Source organism: Salmo trutta, chromosome 1 (assembly GCF_901001165.1).
Source record: "Salmo trutta chromosome 1, fSalTru1.1, whole genome shotgun sequence".
Classification (NCBI taxonomy): Eukaryota; Metazoa; Chordata; class Actinopteri; order Salmoniformes; family Salmonidae; genus Salmo; species Salmo trutta.
This window is the reverse complement of record NC_042957.1, coordinates 68,504,796-68,512,705: the sequence shown is the minus strand read 5'-3', so window position 1 is coordinate 68,512,705 and position 7,910 is coordinate 68,504,796.

The following is a 7,910-nucleotide window of genomic DNA, read 5'->3' as shown; positions in this document are numbered from 1 at the left end:
TTAATGGTGCTCCCTGGGATGTTCAAAGTTTCTGATATTTTTTACAACCGAACTCTGTTCTGTACATCTCCACAACTTTTTTTGGAGAGCTCCTTGGCCTTCATTGTGTCTCTTGCTTGGTGGTGCCCCTTGCTTAGTGGTGTTGCAGACTGTGGCCTTTCAGAACATATTCTGAAATCATGTGACAGATGATGTGACACTTAGATTGCACACAGGTGGACTTTATTTAACTAATTATGTGACTTCTGAAGGTAATTGGTTGCACCAGATCATATTTAGGGGCTTCATAGTGAAGGGGGTGAGTACATATGCACGCACCACTTTTGCAGGTTTTTTGTTGTTGTTGTTGTTGAAACAAGTAATTTTTTAAATTTTACTTCACCAATTTGGACTATATTGTGTATGTCCATTACATGAAATACAAATAAAAATAAATTCATATTACAGGTTGTAATGCAACAAAATAGGAAAAACTCCAAGGGGAATGAATACTTTTGCTAGGCACTGTACTTCTGGTTTTCAGGACTAATTCAGACCTGGGACACCAGGTGTGTGCAACAAACTACCAGGTAGAAACTAAAACCAGAAATGTTTCGTGTTCTAGGATTGGGCCTGCCCTATATAGTGCACTACTTGACCAACTACCTGTCCCTCCATATTGTTTGTGTGGCTAGGGATCTTGCCGACTACGCCAACTGGTCAAACGTAATACACCTTACAGGGAATAGGGTGCTACGGCAGAGAATGACATGTACATCATCAATGTTATATCAACATCACCACCTCAGAGAATACACTTTTACACACTATTACTGACACACTACTGATGAAGAGCGTAGGTTACACACTAATATTAGAAACCGTATCGATACGTACTGTAAAGATGACTAGACACTCTGGTAGCTTTGCTTCTAATCACCTCTCCTCCATAGCGCATAGAAAGGTACAAATATTTCCTGTATTTGTCACTTCCTTTTTCCACGAACAGGGTGATAATAATGCTTCGGCTCATGAAACAGACAAATGTTCCCACTCAAAACAGGAATTTAGGGCAGAGAAAGAGATAAGAGCAGATGAACAGAATAGCACATTATTTTTCCACCTTAGCCTTGTGTCCTGCAAGTCAGGAAGCTGAATGACCCTGTTGATGGGAAGAGAAAGTGAGATCTGAGAAGAGTGATCTCTCAGTGACTGAAAGCAAGCTGATAAACAGGACAGCAATAAAACACTGAAAATGACAAGATAGAGTGTGCTGTACTTTACTCCCTCGTGGACCTTTTAGAGACCATTGACATTCCAGTGGTTTTGAGAGTGCAATTCAGTGTTTTGGCATTATATCCACTGTTATATGTCTGAGGGACTTACCTGCAGAGACCCTGCTCAAGAAGGCCTCACAGTTTTCAATTGGACCAAATCACAGAGCAGAACAGCGGGTCGGCCCTGTGATGGACAGCTGCTGGGCCAATCCTGACGCAGCAGCCCCCAGAAGGCCCAGGCCAGCGAAGGGAGAGAGATGTATCTCAGTCAGTAGGTAATTGGATGCCCGGGGCACAGCTGCCACTGGCTTAGGGTGAGGCGATAAAACAGCTCATTTCATTTCGAGGACATTTGATAGGGCTGAGCAACCAGCACTCCACAGTAGAGCTTGGCTGGCTGGCCGGAAGCAGTGGGTCTTGTTGCATGGTGGAACTGGATCACATAGCAGTGGGTAGGTAGCATTAGCCCAGCAGGTAGCATTAGCCCAGCAGGTAGCAGGACTGCTCTACTAGTTTCAATGTTACTGCATGCACTGGGGAGAAGGTAACTCGGGCTGGGGAGTAGTCTGGGGAGAAGGTAACTCTGGCTGAGGAGTAGTCTGGGGAGAAGGTAACTCTGGCTGAGGAGTAGTCTGGGGAGAAGGTAACTCTGGCTGGGGAGTAGTCTGGGGAGAAGGTAACTCTGGCTGAGGAGTAGTCTGGGGAGAAGGTAACTCTGGCTGAGGAGTAGTCTGGGGTGAAGGTAACTCTGGCTGAGGAGTAGTCTGGGAGAAGGGAACTCTGGCTGAGGAGTAGTTTGGGTAGAAGGTAACTCTGGCTGGGGAGTAGTCTGGGGAGAAGGTAACTCTGGCTGGGGAGTAGTCTGGGGAGAAGGGAACTCTGGCTGAGGAGTAGTCTGGGGAGAAGGTAACTCTGGCTGGGGAGTAGTTTGGGTAGAAGGTAACTCTGGCTGGGGAGTAGTCTGGGGAGAAGGCGGAAGCATATACAGACCAGGCTATGACATCTTGGGGATCGGTCACAAACTAGGAAACTTTTTTCTTCTTCTAATCAGGGCCTCAACTATTATGGATATTAGTCCTTCTATACTGGGGATATGAAAGGGTGGAGGGTACTACTGCACTACTCTGAAGATCTGTATTTCAATTTGGCCTATATATCTGTCATTGTCACCTCCCAGTGACGTCTTGACAAACCAACTGAACAGCTTTAACCCTTCCATGTTCAATGTCTGGAACAGAGAGTAAGGAGCAATGGACGAATCAGTCTTGATACCTGTCACTTTAGGGTCCCAGTAATTCACTATGGACTCTATAGTGGTCGTAAATTACCACGGCTGTGTCCCAAATGGCACCCGCACCCTATTCTATATATAGTGCACTACTTTTGACCAGACCTCTATGTAGGGAATAGGGTGCCATTGGGGACACCTTGGGACAGAGTTCCAGTGGGCCTGTTCTTGTTTAGAAATAAAAACATGATCCATCGAAAGGCGTTAACTACAAACATGACACTTTATTGAACGTTTGCCTGAATCGGTTACAGAAACTGAGAGTTAACTGTTTGTTCTTCTAATCAGGGGAAACATAGTTCTATACATAGGCATGCTGCGTCACTGCACAGTCACAGCTGTGGAAACCAATACCACCCCCGTCGGATGCCCCGAATGGAACAGTGTGAAGGCAAGCCAATTCAGGAGTGGACAAGTCAAGGACATGTCAAACCCAGACAGGAGGGGTGTTTACAAATGGGGCTGCCCAAGGGGGGAAAACGAACTTGACGGAACAGTAGTATGTGTAAAATCTCACCCTAATTTGTTCATAGCATCTTTATAAACACAGACATGAAGATCTCGATCTTTAGTCATTTCATATAGATTTCCTTACAAACTGGCAGGGGGTACAGTATTTGGGTAATCTGATGATGTCACAAGCAACTCCAACAGGTTATTGGCCTGTGTTGGACCTTTGGCCTGTGTTGGACCCTATCCCCTGACATCCCCTACAGTTCTCTACCGTGTCTCTCTTTTACAACCGTCTTTATCTCTCTCGTGTTCAAGAAAGCACAGACATAAAACTGTCATCTGATATACGCTAAAAAATATGATTTTTGTCACATGACCTTCACATAAATATAATTAGTATTTAACAGTACGTCTGAGAGAAAGGTACTTACATGTCTATAAATGGTGACGAGCATGCACAAATAGGTAGTCATCGACGAGTGCAAAAATCTACTAAGTAACAGCTTTTTACTTTTTTTTTGTACTCCACATTGAGTGAAAACATCACAAGATTGAAGAATTGAAACCCGCCCCTCTTCGGTTCTGGGAGGGTGAATCTCCACAGTTGTTCCTTGCTTGTTGTCCACCCACAGCCCTGAGGACAGGACCCGTATTCACAAAGCGTCTTAGGGTAGGAGTGCTGATCTAGGATCAGGTCTCTCATGTTCATATAATCTTATTCAGTATTATCTAAAAGGCAGAACTGATCCTATGCCAGCACTCTGAGGCCTGTAGCCTGTCCCACTGGAGCCTGGCACAGTGCAGTCAGAACGGGCCTGGGTCTGGCCCGGAGAGGCCCGAACAAAGCCTGCCTGGGCATGCAGCACTGTGCGTTAGGACCATATACAGAATAACCAATCTAGTAATTATATTTCTATGGTTAGGCCTACATGTAGTGCCTGCCTACTTACCCACCAGTGGAGGCTGGTGGGAGGAGCTATAGGAGGACAGGCTCATTGTAATGGCTGGAATGCAATACATGGAATGGTATCAAACACATCAAACATATGGAAACCACGTTTGACTCCATTCCATTAATTCCATTCCAGACATTACAATGAGCCTGTCCTCCTATAGCTCCTCCCACCAGCATCCACTGCTACCCACCCCCAGTGAAGAGACATCCTGTAACCCAATGACCCAGGATTACACCAAAAGACCCTTGGGGTCATACCATCTCTGGCCATTGGCAGGGGTCATAGGTCATAGATCAGAGGTCATTCTACCATCACTGCTCTACTCTCTGCATCCCTCTATTATATCACAGACACAGTAGTCATTATCTATGAAGTGCAAAACAACAAGTATTTTTGATTAGCGTTATGCAACGAATGTCATATCTCTGAAAAATGTATTACGTTTCCCCATATAATAAAACTTACAGCAGACAGTGAAACATGTTTTGACAGAGGATACTGTATAGGAGATTTCCAAGGTTGTCACAAGTAGGAAAAACCACACCCAAAGTTAGCTAGATCCCTCACAGTTTTTCAACGTTAATAATCGAATCAAATGAAATTAAAAACATGGCTAGCATCTTGAAATATGTTTTAAAATACTAGTTAAAAAGAACCAAGAAAGACACCAGCAAGAGCAAAATAAAAAAAGAAACAATAACAATAAAATCAATCCAGTCACAAATCAAAAAAATAAAATAAAACATTATTACACTAGTCAGATGTCCAGTGGTTTATATAATAATATATTAGGCTGGTGTCTAGAAAAAATCTTCCTCTGCAGTCAAAAAGAAATCTAACCAAAACAAGCTATACAGCACTACTATATACAGTACACAGCGTGTCTCTCTCTCGTAAGGGGAGTAAGTATGTAAGGGAAAGGGAGACTGAAAACAGAGACCTTGCTGTAACACAAGAGTCTTTCTTGGCACAGAAAACGGTAGTTACCAGCACAGACCAATGAGAGGAGAGGAGGGAGAGAGGCTTCTCAGATGAGGAGGACAGCACAGAGCAGTGCTGCCACCCCACAGACAGACAGACAGACACACACACACACACACACACACACACACTGGGGAAAGGGCCATTTTGTCACACAGATACATTGGCTGATTGGGGGGAATTCAAAGCGATGTAGCCGTCACATGGCGATGTAGCCCCTCAGGACTGGCTCCTCCCTTCCTCTCTCTAGCTACCCATCCCCCTTTACTTCTCCAGTCCTCCCCACAGGCTTATAGCTGATCTCACAGTATACTATATCTGATCATTCACAGGGGCCAGGTCAGGCAGTTCCAGACCCCAGTCAGGGCTTGTCTATATATAGGCTGACAGTATGGGGTTATGTATCTGGAGCTGACCAAGACGTCTGGAACTCTGGATCCATTTCTCAGGCTCACTGGAAACCAGTCTGGAGGAAATGGGAGAGGCACAGCCAGGGCTGGAACAGGACTGGAGCTGTGTATTGCACAATTGTTGTGTATCCTCCCAACACTGATAAAATCAATAACACACACACACACGCACAAGCGTGTGCACACACACAAACAGAACATGTTTTTTATCTCTATGCACACACACACACACACACTTTTGAAAAAACAAAACAGTAAAAGGGAAGTCCATCTCCTCCCCGCCGACACATTTCTCTCTGATATAAAGGGACAGTTGGTTCAGTCCTGCTGGTTCAGAAAGTCTCTGTGGTCACAGGAGAATGTGGTGGGAAAACACAGCCTGTCTGACCTACATACACAGTCCCTGTCTGACACCCTGTCTGTCCAATCAAGACCCCTCCTCACTGACTGACATCCTGTCCATCCAATCAGGATCCCCGGATTCCCCCAGTTCCTACTGTTTGTCCAGTAGAAGCTTAGCTCTGTCCGCCAGGTGCGAGGTGAGCTGGATAGGTGTATAGTAGTTTGCGGTCATATTGTCGTTATGGATAGTTGGACCGCAGCCTGGGTGGGTTCACAGTTTGGGGTTAGACAAGTGGAAAGACAAGATGAGTAGAAGTGAGTCCATGTTACTCAGTAGAGGTGAGTCCAGGTTACTCAGTAGAGGTGAGTCCAGGTTACTCAGTAGAGGTGAGTCCATGTTACTCAGTAGAGGTGAGTCCATGTTACTCAGTAGAGGTGAGTCCATGTTACTCAGTAGAGGTGAGTCCATGTTACTCAGTAGAGATGAGTCCATGTTACTCAGTAGAGGTGAGTCCATGTTACTCAGTAGAAGTGAGTCCAGGTTACTCAGTAGAGGTGAGTCCATGTTACTCAGTAGAGGTGAGTCCATGTTACTCAGTAGAGGTGAGTCCATGTTACACAGTAGAGGTGAGTCCATGTTACTCAATATTGGTGAGTCCATGTTACTCAGTAGAGGTGAGTCCATGTTACTCAGTAGAGGTGAGTCCATGTTACACAGTAGAGGTGAGTCCATGTTACTCAGTAGAGGTGAGTCCATGTTACACAGTAGAGGTGAGTCCATGTTACTCAGTAGAGGTGAGTCCATGTTACTCAGTATTGGTGAGTCCATGTTACTCAGTAGAAGCAGAACACAGTGTTTAGACAAGGAGTATTTTGTTTTTTGGGGTCCAGAGTCTTGGAGTAGAGCCAATATAGATGAGGTACACGCACACATATATACACAGGTAACTAACAAAATAATGGAAACACTTGAGTAAATGAGGTAGGGATGGGCACGGTTATTCAAATATCCGAATGGACGTTAGTATTTAAATACTGTGAGAGTATTCATTTTTAGTCTATTTTAACAATGAAAAGGCTTTGTCTAAATGTAATTGTCTATCTGACATTGCTACACACAAGGATATGCCATGACATTTGAAATACTTAATTAAATAAAACTATCTTTTAAATGTAGTTTTATTGACATAAAGTACATACCATAGTAGCCTACACGGGTTTCACGTGCTTGTTATTGTCGGCCAATCAAAGTGGCACCGTCTACAGTCAGTGGCTCCATGTGTAGTAAGCAACGTGGGAGATCTCTAATCAATGCTGAATGGAATTAAAATGACAGAATTAAGTTAGTTAAATGAGAAGGAGTAGCCTACAACTACAAGTCACCGTCAGGTAAGCTGTTGTTTAATCTGAATGGAGTTGTTGTAGACAAGGACAGGAAGCACAGCAAAATAGCCATAAGTACTTTTAGCCTAGGTAGCTAGCTAGCTGGCTAATATAGCTGGCTAACATAGCTAGCTTCTTTAGATTGATTTGATGCATACAAGACAGGCACTACCAGATGGGATGATGGATAACCTATGGAATCTACAAATTTGTTTAACTAGCCTGTATGGCTACTCTCTCTCTCTCTCTCTCGTAAAACTCACTGGCACCTGCCAATCACACTGCTGCAAGCAAGTGGGATGCAAGTAGCACAGACTGCACAGCAATCTAATTCCCAAGTTTAAACAACTCGACTATCCAGATATCCCCTACAAAAATCATGATATTATTCGAATAGTGAAATTATTTCAAATGCCCATCCCTCAAATTAGATATTGAAAGGAGGTGCTTCTACACAGGTGTGGTTCCTGAGTTAATTAAGCAATTAACATCCCATCATTCTTAGAGTTATGTATAAAAATGCTGAGCAGGCCATTATTTTGGCTACCATAACTATGCCCCCTTAGGATGACAATTCTCCCATCCACAGGGCATGAGTGGTCACTGAATGGTTTGATGAGCATGAAAATGATGTAAACCATATGCCATGTCTGTCTCAGTCACCAGATCTAAACCCAATTGAACACTTATGGGAGATTCTGGAGCGGTACCTGAGACAGTGTTTTCCACCACCATCAACAAAACAACAAATGTTAGAATTTCTCATGGAAGAATGGTGCCGCATCCCTCCAACAGAGTTCCAGACACTTGAGGAATCTATGTCAAGGTGCATTGAAGCTGT